We start from the raw sequence: 20,176 nt of genomic DNA on the forward strand, positions 1-20,176 counted from the left end.
TCTTTGTTTGTTTTTGTTTATTACAACCTATTTTGCTTACGTTTACCATTATTGTCTTAAAGTTGCTTTTGTTATTTCTATTGTACCGTATAACGATTTTGGGCAAAAACACAACACCACCTATCTTTGATAAATGTAGCATAGCTATGATAAATGTTTTATGTAGTCGACGGAATGGCCTAAAAATTGCCCATTTCAATGCGCGTAGCTTACACTCTGAAAAAAATGGACTTAGTGAGAAAGGTGCTTGAATTTTTAGCTGTTGATGTCATATGTGTATCTGAAACATGGCTTAGACCTGGGGTCCCCAAAATCAAAACTGTGGCTTGGAGAGTAAAACTAAAATCATCTTATTGGTAGTGGTTTAGTTGTTGATGAAGAATAAATGAGGTAGGATGTATGCACGCATGTTTGTTAACACACAAAAAGTAATTCGTAAATATGCCATATAAATACTACTTTATTGCTTGAGTCTAAGGAAAAATTTAAACAAAATACATTTTTAACATGAAACTATTAAAACATTCTGCGCATGAGCGTTTGTTTGCAAAATATTTTTTCGCCTCACCCGATGTTGCTATTCTGCTTAATCAGCGACAACTAAATACGAATAAAGACGAAAGAGAATAATAATACGTGTGAAGTGCAGGGCTGCAGACCGGTTCATGAACCGAACCACCCGCTATTTTGGGGCTTTGAACCGAACCACGAACCGAAACTTTTTTCTTAACTCCAAAAACCGAACCGAAAGCCACCCAAAAAAATGGTTCGGTTCGGTTCAAAATAAACTTTTAACAAAAATTACTTAACTTATTTAATTCACCACTTTGCTTGAAAATACAACTCTAAGATAAAATTGTATACATTTTTTCTCGATGGCAACGCCGTGAGTTGTCACTTTTGATAGTAATAGCGTCTACTGTTTGCGCCTGTGGTCAAAAGCATGTGAAAAATTAAACAATTTACAAAATAAGTTCAAACTCTGTGCATAACAACTTTGTATATGAAAGAGCTTTTTCATTTATACATATGTATAATTATAAAAATTTTAAAGTTAAATTAATCAAATTTTTATCAATTTTCGAAATTTTATATTTAGAGATTTTAGAAAATTTCTGAATGTGCAGTCTTGAAGCTCATTCAATTGTAGTGTAATAGTGTGGTTTCAAGTAGATAAGAATTACCGAGGGTAATATCTTCCATATAAAACATATCTTCCGTGTAAAATAAAATTTTGTTCATGCGATGTATGGAAAAAAATGCGAACTCCCTCTTAAAACTTCCACATTGTTACACTACAGTTAGATGAGCTACAAAACTGCACACTCAGAAATTGTTTGAAAGTTTTTAATAAGTCTGGAAAACTTATGAAAATTTTATTAATTGTTGGGAGCTTTGTGTAAGCTTTGAAATGTACATATATATAGTTTATGTTAGTTAGAACGATATTTCAAATTGGAATTATTAAAAACCAATAAATAAAAATAATTTGGAAAAATTACCATTTTAAATTGAGACCATATTATTTTTCAAATAACCGTATATCAGCATTTATAAGCTTAATGCCTAAGAAAAGCAAAGAAGACATTTAGATTTTGATGTATATCTTTTAGATTGTGTAGTAATCTCGCATCTAAAATTTAGTAGGTCTGTTTTATATGTATACTAGCAGACCAGGCAGACGTTGTTCTCTCCTAAATTTGGCCTATCTGCATACATTTAAATAAGCTTTTTCCGTCTAACTCTGCCCTACCCCTCTACACTTTTTCCTAATATTTTTATTCACTCCTACCTCCGTCTTTTTCGATTCATCTCCATCTTCGTCTCATTCTATCTCTTTCTCAGTCTCCTTCTCTCTTTTCTCTTCTCTCAAGTTTTTCTCCTGCTTCTTCATCTCTTATTGGCAGTTCCAGAGGGTGGTATGTATTTTGTTCCACTTCCACTCCGAGTCGCAGTCTCAGTCCCAGTCCTAGTCCTAATCCCAGTCCCAGTCCGTCTCTGGTATACATCCCGGAAAAAAGCATCGTAAATATTAATATAGGCAAATTTATATACGAAATTTCAGGCAAATCGAATAGGACGTATGTAAATAGGTATGTGGGTATTATTAATTCTTGCCTTTATTTCGGCTTCGCATGCAAATTTATCAGTTTTGTCAGGTTGATGCGACTAAATCGAATATCACAATGAACTTTAGAGCTCTCAGCAACAGCTTTCATTTGATATCCATAATGCACACACATTCTAGGGGTATCCGGGTCCATGTTTTGGGCTATATCTCGATACCCTAGTCACTCAGCGGTGTAAAACTTACTCTGTATTATAGCGCACATCAACAGCATCAATTTGATACCCATAATATAAAAGCACATTCTAGGTGTATCCGGGTCCATGTTTTGGCCTATATCTCGAGACCGTAGTCACCCAGCGGTGTAAAACTTACTCTGTACTAAAGCATACATCAACAGCTTCAATTTGATACCCATAATGTAAAAACACATTCTAGGTGTACCCGGGTCCACGTTTTATGCTATATCTCGATACCCAAGCCTCTAGTTGTATGAAAATTGTCCTGTACTATAGCACTCATCAACAGTTTTCATTTGATATACATATTGTATAAACACATTCTAGGGGTACCCGGATCCACGTTTTATGCTATATCTCGAGACCCTAGCCTCCCAGTTGTATGAAAATTGTCCTGTACTATAGCACTCATCAACAGCTTTCATTTCATATCCATATTGTATAAACACATTCTAGGGGTACCCGGGTCCACGTTTTGATCTCAAGACCCTATGCTCGTAGCGAAAAAAGAGGTAGACTTTGGCCGATTCTCAGACCTACCCAATATGCTCACAAAATTTGATGAGAATCGGTTCAGCCGTTTCGGAGGAGTTAAGCCTCTAAAACCGTGACAGAAGGATTTTATATACCTATTGAATTTTTTCTAAAAAAAAATCATAACTCAAGTGTTTAAGCCACAGGCCTAAATATATCTCCCCTCCCTCGTAACATAATTTTCTTAGTTATTTTCCTTCGTTTACTACCACCCACATATGCTTGTGATCAAAAATACACACAGGCATGTGTGAGTGGTAGTACGCATGTATCTTAGATTTTACCGCTGTGAGCCCGCGGTATAGCAACTTTGTTGCCGGGAAACCCAACGAAGGAGCTGTATCTCGGGTTCATCGGCTCATGTCGCAAAGAGGCTCGTCCTCTTTGAATCCAGCACCAGCAAAGGTACACGTAATCGCCCGTTCACGTAAGTTGACAATTTCATAAAATATATTTAATAATTTTCGAAAATATATTTAATATTTTCATTTTCACAACATCTGTTAAAATCTTCCTTAACACTTGTTGTATTTACATACATTGAATAAAAAAAACCACTGTGAATTCCTTCTTATTAATACGAAACCTTTTTGGTGTTTTTATTTTCTTCCCCTTTTTTCGCCTTAACTAATCTTTAACAAATACGTGGGTGCGCGCCGTTGCCACCACGCATTTGTTCATGGTCCTTACCGCGCCGGTAAAGAGAACCAGTCACACAATTACAGTCCACTCAACTTTCTAGGCATTAAAGCAAGGAATTGATAATACACAGGAAAAAACACTAATTTCAAAGTCAAATATCAGCAATTGTTCATGGTGATACCAGCAAGTTTATATTGAAGACGACAACTGATACAGCCAATATATACAACTGATACGCTCTTGGTGGTACCTTGGAAACATACAACAACAATATTTTAATCACATTCGATTACTCCGGATCAACACTTTGATAAAAGGTACGTGGTTTAAAAATATTCCGTGCTAGGTAGGGTTTTCTTTTAATTTCACTTTTAATAAAATTTCAAAATAAAATTACAAATTACAAAGTGACTCTTTATATTACACAGTGCAAGTGATTTTTTGTTCGTGAAGTGAGAAGTCTTATTTTGTGCAAAAATAGGACAAAAGGCGCTTAACGCAGTTATATAAAGTTTATGCAACACGCCTTGTGTCTATCCGGAACAATCCCCCACCAGCGGTAAGATTTTCCGGACACAGCTCAAGGTAGCACAACACTGCTCTAAAAGGTTAACATAACCTCAAACTCCGTTTTGCGCCACTTTCCTATTTTCACATTTGCAGGATTTATCTGAAAAAATTCATTTAATCCACAGCACAAAAATTCCATTTGTTAAGGTTACTTATTCAGAAACCTTTAAATTTAATTTAGGCGCACATTTAATTAAATAAAATTTTTTCTCACATACAAATCACTTGCACTTATTTACACGGGCAATACTTTTGCAATTTAGTTTGGTGCTATAGTACAAAGTGCACTTAGTTACATACACATATATTGTTGTTGTTGTTTGGGTGGACAATAGGCTTAGTTCTCATACAATTTTTAAAACAAAAGATTGAAAACTTTACTATTCTCACTTGCGGCATCACATTGCAAACGAATACATATGAGGCAGTTGGCATTGAAATTCTTCCCAATAACAGCAACAAATGTAAATATACTCATTATGCTATGTACCGTCCGCCACAGCCGAATATACCTGAGTTTGTTAGCGAGCTGGAGAGTGTAATGAGAAATGCAGACAAAGAGGAATGCGTAATAATTATTGGTGATATAAACATAAACATTCGTGATGGTGATAATAGGAATGTAGCGCTATATTTAGACATGCATGCATCATATGGCTATAAATGGGTAATCAATGACTATACAAGAGTAGATATTAAGAGAAATTCTAGCACTTGTATCGACCATATATTCGTAAAAAGCAGGGCTGCCGAAATATCGGCGGCAATATTAGAAACAAACATCACTGACCATTATACAATCCTTTGCGGGATTTATCTTAGTAGTCGTGATCACGCAAATAGTATAGAACAAGATACAGCACTCCCTTACGCACTAAGCAGCAAGAAAGTATCTAAGATGATTCATGAAGTTAATTGGAACGATGTTCTTAACTCAAATAATGTTAATGAAATGTACGAAAAGATACAGTCGTTGTTTAAATACATATATGAGTACTCTCTAATTAAGTGTAAAAATAAAAAGCGCAGGAAAGAAAATGAATGGATGACAAGCGACCTCAAAGCCTTATGTAAGGACAGAGATAAGCTGTATAAAAAATGGAAGTCAAATCCCAATAATACAAAATTAGAAATAGAATACAAAAAGTTCAGGAATCATGTCAACAAAATCGTTCGTAGATCAAGAAATGATTACTACCGCGATAAATTCGTAGCGTGTAGGAACGATATTAGGAAAACGTTGCAGGTCATAAATGAGGTAGTTGGTAGGAAAAGCGTAGGTCCCGATGAATTCATTATTAGAAATTTCACCGGTGAAGATTTGAAAAGCATCTGCGGCAATTTTATTACAACCTTTGAAGACGGTATCAAATGCGCAATACACAATTGCGATATCAGCACCATGAAAATAGTTGAAACTAAAATATCTAACTCTATATACTTTGGGGAAACAGACGAAGGAGAAATATATGCAATCCTACAAAAGCTCGATGAAAAAAAGGGACCTGGATTTGATGGAATTCGACCAAAGGACCTAAAAAATAATGCAGTGGTGTTAACTCCAATTATAACCAGACTTATTAACCTTAGCTTGAGTCAATGCACCGTTCCAGATCTCTTAAAAGTTTCTTTAATAAAGCCAATCTACAAAGCAGGAACCAAGGTTGATTATAGAAATTATAGACCTATTGCGATTTTGCCGATAATTGAAAAAATCATGGAGGAAGTTTTAGTCCGCAGATTAACACATTTTATAGAAAATTTTAATATAATAGATGAAAACCAATACGGTTTCCAAAAAGGCAAAAACATTAACCAGCTTCTAGGTCGATTTTCCAACCACATTAACGAAAATTTAGGAAAGAACTACCATTCCCTTGCACTATTCATTAACTTTAGTAAAGCATTCGATACCCTTTCGCACGCCAAGTTATTGGAAGCCCTGGATAATGCTAGTGATCGAGGAAATAGCCTTAAATGGTTCGAAAATTATCTGGAACTAAGGAAATATACAGTTAAAATACGAAATATGTATAGTGAAGAAACTAGCTTCTCGTGCGGAGTCCCGCAAGGTTCTAAGCTTGGTCCTATTCTATATATTATCTATACAAATAGTCTGCTCAAAAACTTAAAAAATTGTAAGGTTTATGCATATGCTGATGACACCGCAGTCGTAGTCTCCCATAGGAGCCTAGATGAAGCTAAACAATCATGCAGAGGAAGCTAAATCTGATAGCAAAATGGTCTCATGACAGTGGCCTCTTAATAAACGCTTCAAAAACTAAAATAATGCACATTCGACCACCGCATATAAGTCCGTCAGACATTGCCTTAGTATATCACAACTTCAGTTGTTTACATACTAAATTTGATCCATGCGCATGCGTCGAGATTCTGGAGACAGTAAACACGTACAAGTACCTTGGTGTTATCTTAGACGATCACTTTAAGTGGAATATACACATATCCCACCTTCAAAAAAAGCTAAGGTCCTCATCTTTTTTCTTAAAACATTTGAGCTTTTGTAGCAACTTCGAAGTTCTGAAACAAGCTTATTTGGCGTTAGCCGAATCATACCTGAAGCATGGAATTACAGGATGGGGCACCTCCATATACTGTAAATATCTGCAAGGCATCCAAACCCGCATCCTTAAAATCCTTTGTAAAAAGAAAAATGTGCGTGACTCACACGATACACCCAATAAAGAGTTAGGTCTGCTCGACATTAAGTCCATATATAGGTTGACAGTTTTGAATGAATTCTATGATGATAGCAGCCTAAGGATACCAATTGACCATCACCATGGTACTCGTAAATGTATGGAAAATAGATTAAGGGTCTCAAGGTTCCTCAATAATTATACAAAAAGCATGCTCTCTGTGCAGTTCCCATTAATCTTAAACGAGTTGCCGTCACACCTCACTAACCTGCCTAAATACATTCAGAGTTTATTGTAATTGATCGCTTAAGTCTATGCAGTTTTATTCGACTTAATTAATTGTTATTTATCTTTGTGGTAAGCCTAATTTATACCTATACCCATATGAATCATAATTATAATCCCGAAAATCTATTACTAAGTTTTAATGTTTATGTGTAACATCAATTAAAATTTGTACTTTTATTTTTATTCTCATTTTATTACATTGTAAACATATTCATTTTCCTGCAGATAAGCATTTCAGCTTCGCAAGCCACGTAATAATTATAGTTGGAATTCTAAAAAATTGATAATGAAATAAATACAATACAATACAATACAATACAAATCAGTTTTTACTGATCTAACTTTGTGATACAAAAGTTCACAGTCCTTGGTTAAATTACCAAAAGTCCATAAGAAGCGTTCATATATTTTTATCTTCACTGACACAATTTTTTCACTAGCCATTACTTATTGGCTTACACAATTTGTTAACACAGCTGCATTAGCACTAATCTTTAACAAATACGTGGGCGCGCACCGTTGCCACCACGCATTTGGACATTCCCTCAAACTACTAGCTTTCTTGCAAGCTTCGAGGCCACTTCACCGAGAAATCTCTCTCGAACACATTCCTTCAATCCAGTTCATTTTCAATCAGTACTCTCTGCAAAGGCAATTAATTAATTAATATTTCGATAAATTTTCATTTAATAATGGATACCTATATACGCCAAGCAGAGGCAATGACTGAGTTTGAAAATGACTTTCATGATATGTCCCCTTCAGACCATACAAAACACACCCTCTTAGTCCAAAAGGAGGAGTTGAAATCGCTATGGGAGAAGGCGAAGCAGACATATGAGGAACTCTTGAGCTCCTCAGAACTGGAGGCAAAAGAGCAGTCGGCTATCAAAAAGAAGCACAAAATTGCATACTTCAGCTTTCTCAAGTGCCAGGCAGCGATGGCTGAACTCTCGGAAAAACTTGAGAAAGCTGAAAAGAAAGAAGAAAGCTCAGGAGACAGGGAATATCGCGTGCGCCTGCCACCGTGTGCTACGGACGTTTTCAAGGGAGATTACCTTTCTTGGCCTTCATTTCGAGACATGTTCACTGCTATATATATACGTAACAAAAACCTAGAAGCAGTAGAAAAATTATATTATTTAAACCAAAAGACTCAAAGTGAGACAAAAGAGGTAGTTGGGCGATGTCCTTTAACGAAAGACGGTTTCGAAACAGCGTGGAAAAATCTTTGTGACAGATACGAAAATAAACGTATCTTAGTAAACGCCCAATTAAAAATTCTTTTTAGTTTAAAAGCAGTTGAGAGTGAATGCGGTAGCTCTATAAAGAAACTGCAACGTGAAATAAATAATTGCTTCTCGGCGCTCCAGTGTCATCACATAGACATATCAAACTGGGATGCATTTATAACATATCTATGTTCCACAAAACTGCCAGAAACTACACTGGCGCTCTGGGAACAAACAATTGAAGACAAAACGGAAATTTCAAAATGGGCAGATATGGATAGATTCTTATCCAATCGTTTCCAAACCTTAGAAACCGTGACTGATCTGAGAGGGGATACAGTTTACAAAACCTCAAAGCCACAAGTATCTCGTTCGACAACAGATACATCTGCTAAAAAATTAGGGTCCTATCAGGCAAGTGCAAGTATAGCCAAGCCTACGTGTAAGATGTGCAAAAGTCCTGCACATCGAATTTCAAAGTGTGAAAAGTTCTTACGTTTAACACCCAATAAACGGTTTGAACAAATTAAGAGCAGCCGTGGGTGTATAAACTGCCTTTCTGCTGGCCATTCGGTGACAAAGTGCGCCAGTCAAATGAACTGTGCCACATGTCATTTAAGACATCATACGCTGCTTCATATTTCGAATCAGCCAAAACCAACAAATACTTCTGACACTATCGGAGCATCTACCTCACGGGAAGCTCAAATACGACGCAATGCTGAAAGAGAAAATGCTCCGATTAATAATGTGAACTCATGTTTCGCAAACACAAATAAAGGGGTATTACTAGGGACAGCTCAGGTCAATATTCATTTTAATGGTGTTGACTATTCGGCGAGAGCCCTAATAGACTCGGGATCTGAATGTTCATTCATTACCGAGAAACTAAAGCGCAGAATTAATCTGCCATCCAAACACCTGCATGCCCAAGTTTCGGGCATCAATAATACAATGTCTGCACAAGTAAAAGAAGCGTGCAACATACAACTACGGTCACCAACCGACCCATTAATCGAGATCAATACGATCATGCTGGTTTTACCACAACTGACAGGGAAACTTCCAATTTGCCGAATAAATGCAATGACTAGGCAAGCATTCCCTGACTTAGTACTGGCTGACAAACGTCTTTGTCAATGAGCCAGTCGATCTAATTCTGGGCGGAGACATATACCCCCAAATTATGTTAGGCGGCATTAGGAAAGATGTGCTAAACACATTAATAGCACAGGAAACGGTGTTCGGCTGGATTTTGACAGGCCGGACAGATGCGGTTGATACAAATGAGACCCTAGTTTCATATTTCAATGAGATCACTTTAGATAAACAATTGGCGGCTTTTAGGGAGATAGAGGATATTCCAAAGAAAAGGAGCATCAATAACGATGACACTTACTGCGAGGAGCTATACAAATCCACAACAGTTCGGAACAACGATGGCAAATACGTAGTCTCCTTACCCTTTAGGAAAGAGTTTAACTTGGGCCCCACATTAAGAAGTGCGTGTTCTCAATTCTATCGCAACGAAACACGACTTGCGAAAAACCCAGTCCTCCAAACGGAATACAATAGAGTTGTATCCGAATATGAAACCTTAGGGCACATGAAACAAATAGGCAATATTTCGCCAGACTCAAATGACTGTTACTTCCTACCTCACCATGCTGTTATAAAGGAGGGAAGTACAACGACAAAAGTCAGAGTCGTATTTAATGCATCGTGTTCTACCACTAATGGCAAAAGCCTAAATGATGCCTTATATCCAGGTCCGATTCTTCAATGCGACCTGACAATCCTTATACTACGTTGGCGGCTGTTCAAATACGTATTTAACAGCGACATAGAAAAAATGTACCGCCAAATATGAGTTAATGAAAATCAAACAAAATACCAGCGAATCATATTTCGCAAATGCCCCAAAAACCCAGTTAACATTTATGAATTGAAAACGGTAACCTTTGGGGTTAATTGCGCTCCGTATCTTGCGATTCGAACGCTGCACCAACTAGCTGATGACGTGGAGACATCGCATCCAATGGCAGCAGATATCCTGCGAAATTGCATGTACGTTGATGACGTAATCGCCGGTGGATATAGCATCGAAATTGCAATCAAGGCAAGGGACGAAATATCATCGGCATTGCAATCGGCAGGTTTTCCACTGCGAAAATTGACATCCAACTTCAGTATCAGGTGGAACGCCCATTTCGACTACTTCTACTTCACAGCGAAACCCTTTGATAATAACCATGCCGTAACAAAAAGGTCAATACTTTCTGCGATCGCAAATCTTTTCGACCCTCTTGGCTGGCTGGCACCAGTCGTAATTGAAGCCAAAATAATAATGCAAAATATTTGGTTGGAAGGGACAGGCTGGGATGAAGATGTGTCTGAAACTACTCTACATCGGTGGCAATCATTCATGACGGACTACGAAAAGATCAATGATATACGCATACCGCTATGGGTTCACTACACATTGAAGGACAATGTCGAAATACATGGATTCAGCGATGCTTCGGAAAAAGCATATGCCGCCACTGTCTTCCTGAGGGTACAAACGAAGGATCAAGTCTTCACCAACTTGCTGATGGCCAAGACGAGAGTAGCCTCGGTCAAAACTATATCATTGCCACGACTGGAACTCTGCAGCGCAGTCCTACTTGCAGAAATCATAGAGTCGGCTATAGAAAATATGCAACTTTCCAATATTAAAGTAACCCTTTGGACAGATTCGACGATAGTACTGGCATGGATCCGAAAGCCACCATGTTCGTGGTCAACGTTTGTGGCACATCCAATAACGAAAATCATCGACAAAGTTGGAGACAAGGTATGGCGGCACGTAGACTCCGCGTCAAACCCTGCAGATTTGGCGAGCAGAGGCCTCCTCGCTTCGGATCTAATCGACAATTCTTTGTGGTGGCAGGGACCTTCTTGGTTACAAGAAGGCAACGAAAATTGTCCAACACAAGAAGAAGATTACAATACGAATATGGAGGAAAAGAGGGTGAAAGTTCATACAACTTCGGTCTAAAATAACTTTGATATTCTGGACAGGTTTTCCGATCTACCGAGGGCTTTGCGGGTTATATCCTATATTCTTCGGTTTTTCCAGAATACGCACCCAATCACTAAAGCCTCCTTTAAAAGGGATTCTCATTCGATAGCCTCTGACGAAATAGAAAAAACAACACGAAGATTGATAACAGTATGCCAAAGGCAACATTATCAAGAAGAGTACACAAATTTGAAGTCAGGAAAACTAATAAATGGCAAGAGTGAGATTTTACCCCTGAATCCATATATAGATGAAGAAGGCATCATTCGAACTGGGGGGCGGACTGGGGCATCCAAAGATATGTCTCATAACGAAAGTCATCCCATTATCCTTCCTTACACTTGCTGGTTATCCAGGCTTATAGTTCAATCCTCTCATGAGACCACCCTGCATGGAGGGAACCAGCTGATGCTACGTCACATCCGCACTCAGTACTAGATCCCACGCGTTAAAGTCATGATAAGGTCGGTTATCCACAACTGTAAGGTCTGTACGATTTAAAGGAAGCGGACACAAACGCAACTTATGGGGATCCTTCCGAAAAAGCGCACCACCTTTACTAGGGCCTTCACAAACACTGGGGTAGATTTCGCAGGACCATTCGATATAAAATCCTACCGAGGGAGGGGATGTCGAATTTCAAAAGGATATGTTTGCCTGTTTGTCTGCTTTTCGACGAAAGCCATCCATCTAGAAGCGACAAACGACCTTAGCACCGGGTCCTTCCTAACTGCCCTCGCCAGATTCGTATCCAGACGAGGCTGTCCGAAAAACGTTTACTCCGACAATGGTACTAACTTTGTCGGAGCTTCTCGATCTTTACGATCCGAGTTTAAAGCATTTCTGCGTGAAGCAAGGGACGGAACGTTGACTAAATATAGCCATCACATTATAGAATGGCATTTTATACCGCCAAGCGCTCCTCACATGGGAGGTTTGTGGGAAGCGGGGGTAAAAAGTTTTAAGACCCACTTTAAAAAGATCGCGTCCGATCATAAATATACTCTCGAAGAGTTTACAACCATCTTATGTCGAATTGAGGCCTGCCTCAACTCGAGACCTCTAAGTCCCTCATCCAACGACCCTTCCGACCTGGAGCCGCTTACTCCAGGCCATTTTCTCGTAGGTGGGCATCTTTTAGCTCCACCTGAACTCGACTGTAATGAAAACCCTGCCTCCATTGTAAACCGATGGCAAAAGATGAAAGCCCTTCATCAGACCTTTTGCAAAAGATGGAAATCGGAATATCTCACCGAGATCCAAAAACGGTATAAATGGAAACATCCACAATCCAACTTAAAACCCGGGGACCTAGTCGTCATCAAGGAGTATAATCTACAACCGAACGAGTGGAGAATGGGGAGAATCGTCAGAAAATAATTAAGGGAATACAATTAAGGGACAAATTAGCAGACCAATCGCGAAACTGGTACTACTTCCGCCCAACGACAACGAGAATGAACTTTAATAGTCCACACTCCTTTATTCCCAAATAACCCAGCTCTCGTTCACCCCGAACGAGGCCAACACACCGATATCCCAGCTCCCGTTCCCCCGAACGAGGCCAACAGAACCCTAACTCAGATTCTTTATCTGCCACATAATACGCAATTAAATTAGACATCACATCCCCACATATCATATGAACTAAACGTCCAAATTTATCAGTACATATTTTTAAATTAAAAACTAATGGTCGTCGGGAGGAAAATGTACCCTATGTGTTCTATTGCCAAACTACTAATCAATGAATTACTTTCTAGCAAGATGAATCTAATTTTCTGTAAAATAAATGAAATTCATGAAAGGATCTACATAATTTTTAGCTTTTCGTCAATTAAAGTTCATTATAAAGTTGTTATACAGGTTGTAAAGATGTAAAAGTGTAAAATAAATGTTTAAGAAACACAAATCTATACGTTGAGCATGTAACAGTTTTTATATATGAACTAAAAAGTCTTAATAACACATAAAAACAGTATTCTCAACTCTTATCAAAGTCTACAGACGAAAAAGGAAACCCTACTACTTACTACTTTGATAAAACAGGACTTGAGTTGATTTGTTGTGACTATAGGATTTTCTGTGCAGAAAAGAAATCCAATCAAATGTCATCATTTAATCATCAATTTGATACCAAAAGGCACCCTATGTGGCAAAAAAAAAAAAAAACGCTACGTACACATCGACAAAATACAAACGTTTTGCCTCTAACATTGCGCACATTGGGTGCCGTATCACGTACACTACCCGAAAAACAACAAGTACATCATGCAATTCGACGCGCTCTCGATAGTCATGACTCAGTAGAGGTTGAAGCGGCCATATAAGCAAGTGGACAGTTTGCCGCTTGATCACGCTCATTCACCATTAGCATGTGCGCCAAAATATCATATATGATTGAATCTTTACAAATACTAGTGCCAATGAAATTAAAACTCATGCCTGTGTTGAAGCACATGCATCACGATTCAAAACCAGCTACTTTAGTAAAAGATCTATGTCTTAATTTAATTTGACTAGACGATATACTCGGAAAATAGGGATACGAGTTTTGAATTGAAAATCGTAAATAAATATTTGCAAAAAGGAAGGAACGAAACTAGGCAAGTGATTAACACTTAACTCGAGCTACATATGCCTGGCGAATGCGCCAGCTTCTGCAACACAAAAGGAAGACTCCCGTATACGAAGGCAGCTGGTGGCAAAGTCCCTGCGCAGCAGCTTAGTCGTTAGCTTGACGTTTGGGGATTGGCACACAGGAAGTAAAAAGTCCGAAGTGTTAAGATTTTGTAAGGGCCACCTTTGTTGTTCTTAACACCGCCAGCGCATACTAATACATATTGAAAACACACCATATATAGATAGCTCAGATGTCATCTACTAACAATGAATCGTTGGTATAAGTTGAAAATGTCGACTTAATCCGTACGTTATCTGAAGATGAAGCTGTAGCAGCAGCAGCCGCTGCGGTTGCAGCAACGAATATTCAGGATTTTGGTACATCAGTAGGTTCAATGAACGTCAACAAGCTCGTAACACAAGTAGAGATAAACACAATCGGACTTAACAAAACAAAAAAGAAAAAGAGACGACGATGAAGACGACGAGCACACCAATGATACCAACGATGAGCAAACTAATGCCGTGGAGGCATCGGTCGGGGGTGGGGAAAGCGCCAACAGACGTCGTACACATGCTCGTGGCAAAACAGTTGCTCGCTATACCGATTCCGATGGTGACGATGAAGCTGATAATGAAGCTGCGCGCAGCCATGGCGTCGCAAATATTGAGAGTGACCTTTTTAATTCGCTCAATGGGCACTCACAATATAATCAAGCAAGCTATTGCAACCAACAACAAAACCAGCAACATCTTCTGTTATTAGAAGGAAACACAATGACGCACAACAGTAGCAACAATTACATTACCCCCTCACTACCCAATACACCATCACTGGCGCTAGCGCTGAGTAATGGACTTGACGGTAACAAAACTGGTCAGCATCAATGTACAATGAGTAGTGACGGCAGTCAAAGTGGTACGGGGAATGTCAGTAGCACTAGTAGAAGCGCGAGTAGCGTTAGCGTTAGTGGGTGTAATCTTAGCGCACGCGGCACACCAAAATATGGCAGTCAAACGAACATCAAGAAAATTTAAAGCTATATACGTTGTCATCATCATTGACACCACCACCCGTAGCGACTACAGTGACATCGCGTAATTTGAAACAAACGAAACGAAATCAGCTGGTGGCGTCACATTTCCCAAATATCCAGCAGAAAGTTTTGTTGTAGCTATATTGGATTCACCTGGCTCTCGGCACGTACACTCACTGGTGTACCAGATCAAGTTAGTTTGTTGCTTGACGTTTTGCAAGATAAACGTAAAGTTGTGCGTGCACAAGTATTGAGATCCCTCACCCAATTAGCAGATCCGCAATGCGAACATGCTTGGCAAACAAAAAAAAAAAAGAAAAAAAGCGATGCACGAACGCAGATACGCGTGAACAATATGTATATCTAAATATTTCACTTAAATTATGCGATCGTCCTTTGACTCGTCATGTTGTGCTACATGAACAACAGGAATCAGTGCAGGATTTATGTCTTACATGCGTTTGTTTGGATGACTATGCAACTGCAAGTCAAGCTATGCCAACTATAGCAGCGGATATGGCCTACGCTGAGGGTGACAAAGAGACTACGGCTGTCATAATGGAAATCGTAAATTTCCACATGGAAGGTTCAATATTTGCATGGTTGGTGATAACGAAAATGAGCGCGATCTACAAAATTTATGTTGTGGTGTTAAAATTTCTAGTGTCGTTCCTCAATTTGTTGATAACTGAGGATATAGAATATCCACCGTGTAATGTCGAAATGCCGGGCGATGCTTTGAGTGCACTTGGTTCACATTTTCAATTGCGTAAATTTGCAATCTCCCTTGCAGAAGCACTAACAGACATTGCAGTAATGGATGTCGACTTTGAGGTGCAACCGTCAACATCAGCACCAACAGCTCTGAGTGGTACTATTAGAGTTGGGTGTGCAACAGAAACGCGAATTGAGGAGGAAGGAGCTGGCACAGCCAATTCACAAATGGATAATCGAGTACTAATGTGCCTACTCTTTATACTACACAAATTGAATGCTATTATGGATGTTGGTCCTAAACCAGATCAACCACTACCGTTGCTGCAGCTACTACAGACACTCAACCCACAAATAAAACGTCTATAACACCAAAAACACGTTGTTGGGTTATAGGTATTGATGGTTGGCGTTCGCTTCAACAAATTCCACAATTAAAATGGTGTCTCATAGCAAAGGGTACACCCATCTATAATGAAACTGAACTTGCCTCTGAATTATCAGATACACTTATAAGATATAAGAGTTTTTCTTTCCCTGTCCTCCTGGCCCAAAATTATCACGCAAGCTATCTGAATTTGCTTACTTACCACTTATTATACAAGTTTGTCTGACGCACGATCCTAGGTCGTTGGAGTGCGTTGCTATATCACTATGCCAAATTATGGAAGACGATCCGGAAATGCCGAAAGTTTATTTTACAGGCGTGTTTTGTTTATGCTCACGCACACGGGCAGCAATATACTGCCTGAAATTGACATACATCAAACAGGGATTTCGCCGGGATGAGACATCTCAATCCGGTATTATGCATCGCTGGATTTTAAGTCACTTATTACCAGAGGCAATGCTATGCTTCTGTAAATCATAGACTACAATGGGGATGCAACCGCAATGCCAAGGTATGGAAATATTCCTTATAAGAATGGGTTTGTGCTAATTCTTTGCAATATTTGTCATTCTTTCACGAAATTATAGCGTCTCCATTGCAAGCCAGTGAAATTGTAAACGGTTTATTTAGTTGCAATAGAATATTGGTGCTCTTATCTCCGGTGGCACGCAATTTAATACGCAGGACAATAGCCAATAGGCACCATATAGCAATTTCTGAAAATAATAAGAAAATTAATTGATAAAAACCAGATTACGCATTTTAGAAATGTACTCACCACCGCGTGTTTTATATCAATGAAATTTTTTGTTCCATTCAGGAAATGGAAAAGCGTAGCAGATGTCAAAATCTCTACAATTAATGTCTGACTGTCAATTATTATTGCAAGACAAACGTTAGGCCTCATGCGCAAGCATCTCACGCACTACACGTCATGCACTATATGCCGCACCACACGTCATGAACTACACGCCGCACTACACGTCACGCACTCCACGTAACGCACTACAATTCAGGCATTGCATTCCGCACGACATATCGAGCACAACACGCCACACATGTCGCGTATTGCATATCTCGACCATTTGGTCGAGATTTAAAATACTTAATTCCACGAATTTCAACATTATCGACAATACACGTCAAAAATAATGTTGAATGGTGGAAGTGCAACTCTGTAATACCTTTTCAGCCAGGTTTCTAACCGTTCCGTGTGGTGGCAGGCGACTTGTTGTGAAAACAAAGTTCACCACAAATCAAAAATAAATTTTAGGACCACTTCGGTGACATCTACCGACATAAATCAAATTATAAAATGTACTAAAGGCGCTAAAGCAACAGCCACATCGCTTGGATGCGTGCTAAATCCGTTTTTTCTTCCTTTCTTTGCGCGCATAAGTATTTACTTATGGCCTTTAATTTTTTATTTCAATTAAATTTTATTTCAATGAAATGTTTTTTTTTTCTCTTCTGCAAAATATATTAGAGATAATTTTTTTTTGTTTACGCCACCCAAACAACATTCCGCCAACCTCAATTTTGGCATGATCAATGATACCAATATTCTTTCAGATCATGACCCGTTACCAAACCTTATTGGCCAAGTCAGAGGGAGGCGCAAAGCGTTTCGACGTTGCTTGCCAGCTCTGCGGCAGGCATCATAGCCTTAGGATCTGTGCCGAATATCGAAAAAAATCCCCAGAAGAGAGGTTGCGGGCAGTACTTCTGCATAAGTACTGTCCAAACTGTCTGTCGCCTTACCTCCGCGTGGACAAATGTAACAGCAAGTATCGCTGCAAGAGGTGCCAAGAGAAGCACCACACCACGCTTCATTTAGATGAGCGTCGACCGGTAAGCGACGAGACGACCACAAACGGCGAAGACAACACGTCCGACGATGCTTTGTCGATCAACCCCTCGGGGCCGGCTAAATCCTGGGCTCAGCAGGTGGAGGAAGAGGAAATGGAGGAAGAGAGAGCGCAAATGGAGGAAGAGCGAGCAAAAACGGAGACTAGACCGTCAACGGTAAATCATGGGATGCGCAGTTTCCGGCCGCTGTTACAGCATGAAAGAAGCGTGGCGAAAGCGAACAAACCTCGAAACCAACAAAATAATTGGCGGCACCGTGAGGTCGGACCCCATCGAAACTCAGCTAAATCGTCCAAACTCGCAAGGCAGCAACGGCGAAAGAAATCGACGCCATACTCTCTTGAAGCCCAACGTACAATGAAGCTAGCGCGCGACACGCCGGAAGGCTTCCGAACAGGGCGGCTGCTCCAGGCTACACCATCGCCCATCATGCGGCCTTTCGTGCCCATTTCGCCGACGGCCACCGTACGAATCGAATCGCGTGGGCATTTACACCTGGTTCGGGCCATTATTGATCCCTGCGCCACCAGCACGATCGTCGATGCGGAGCTGGTACGCGACTTACAATTGGAGCGCCAAGGACATGAACAATGCACCCTCATACTGCGCGGCAAATTCGGAGCGTCGACGCGCATAACGACCCAAGCAGCCGTCGTCGAAAGCCATTACCGCTTAAGTCCACCGTCCGATGTGGACCCCAAGATTGCCGCGCCCTTTGAATTCATGCGGCTGGCGGATCCGCAATTCTACCGCTCATCACCAATACGGCTTACACTCGGCGCTGACATTTACGCCGAAATGATGGTGAGCGGTACACCGGCGTCGACAGTTGGCGGTCTCCTAACCCAACCGACCGTGTTCGGGTTGGTGGTCTCGGGAGCCTGCCAAAAATAAATATCCGACTTTCACGCCTCACACATGCGCCATCTTATATATATTTAAGTAAATATGCACGGAATTTAAAACCACGTACGTATATCTAATAACTTCTTTTCTTTTTCCACAGGAGAGCGAAACGTGAGGTCAACCATCTGGCGTGCAGTGCTTGCAGTCCGCATCTGCACTGCCTTCTTTCATTACACTGCATTACTGGACGTGCGATCACGTGGCATCACCTTTTTTTAATGTTTTCTTTGTTGCTTACGGCAAGGGGGCCGGTATGTTTAGGCCACAGGTCTAAATATATCTCCCCTCCCTCGTAACATAATTTTCTTAGTTATTTTCCTTCGTTTGCTACCACCCACATATGCTTGTGATCAAAAATACACACAGGCATGTGTGAGTGGTAGTACGCATGTATCTTAGATTTTACCTCTGTGAGCTCGCGGTATAGCAACTTTGTTGCCGGGAAACCCAACGAAGGAGGTGTATCTCGGGTTCATCGGCTCATGTCGCAAAGAGGCTCGTCCTCTTTGAATCCAGCAGCCAGTAAAGGTACACGTAATCGCCCGTTCACGTAAGTTGTCAATTTCATAAAATATATTTAATAATTTCCGAAAATATATTTAATATTTTCATTTTCACAACATCTGTTAAAATCTTCCTTAACACTTGTTGTATTTACATACATTGAATAAAAAAAACCACTGTGAATTCCTTTTTATTAATACGAAACCTTTTTGGTGTTTTTATTTTCTTCCCCTTTTTTCGCCTTAACTAATCTTTAACAAATACGTGGGTGCGCGCCGTTGCCACCACGCATTTGTTCACAAGAATGGCTAAACCGATTTGAGATTGTAACCTGCCCCGAAGAGAAGGGGTACATAATGTGTGTATGTGTATGTGATTCCCCATACATGTACGCATACACATATGAAGAAGCACGTTACCATTGGGTGGAATTCTGGTAACCACACAGGCAGTTGAGAGGTCGCGGCGGGGAGTCCTCTTGACCGTAGCTCTTTCGGGATGGGGTGGGTTTTTGCCATGTCTCAACCGACATTACATAAAGTTTAATTTTAGGACTCCAAACCAGAATCTAAATACAGGAGCTACACTCCCTTAACTCAAACACTAGATACATATATACGAAATGAAACAAAAAAACGAGATCCGTAACTAACCAACTCAAAAGAACCAAACAACGAACTTTAAATGCTAAAGAGGTGAAACCGGACATCTGTTTAAGTGAATATTGGGGCGAGGTCTAAGCTGATAGTCGACACTCGCTGTCTTTACCCTACCCTACCATGATCTTTGATGCGAATAGAATTCGAAGATCCCGAAAAAAACGTATACTACCTTTA

General features: G+C 39.8%; 1 long non-coding RNA gene and 1 pseudogene across 1 annotated transcript; both read left to right on the forward strand.

The window, feature by feature from the left end:
* Positions 1-3,491: 3,491 nt before the first annotated feature.
* Positions 3,492-19,381, forward strand: LOC137234598 (uncharacterized). The gene is made up of 3 exons (XR_010947834.1): positions 3,492-3,800; positions 17,634-18,872; positions 18,937-19,381. It is a non-coding gene; the product is annotated as an uncharacterized lncRNA (long non-coding RNA).
* On the forward strand, positions 4,538-16,039 carry LOC137234739 (integrator complex subunit 7-like; annotated as a pseudogene).
* Positions 19,382-20,176: the final 795 nt, after the last annotated feature.

This window comes from Eurosta solidaginis, chromosome X (genome assembly GCF_040869045.1).
Source record: "Eurosta solidaginis isolate ZX-2024a chromosome X, ASM4086904v1, whole genome shotgun sequence".
Classification (NCBI taxonomy): Eukaryota; Metazoa; Arthropoda; class Insecta; order Diptera; family Tephritidae; genus Eurosta; species Eurosta solidaginis.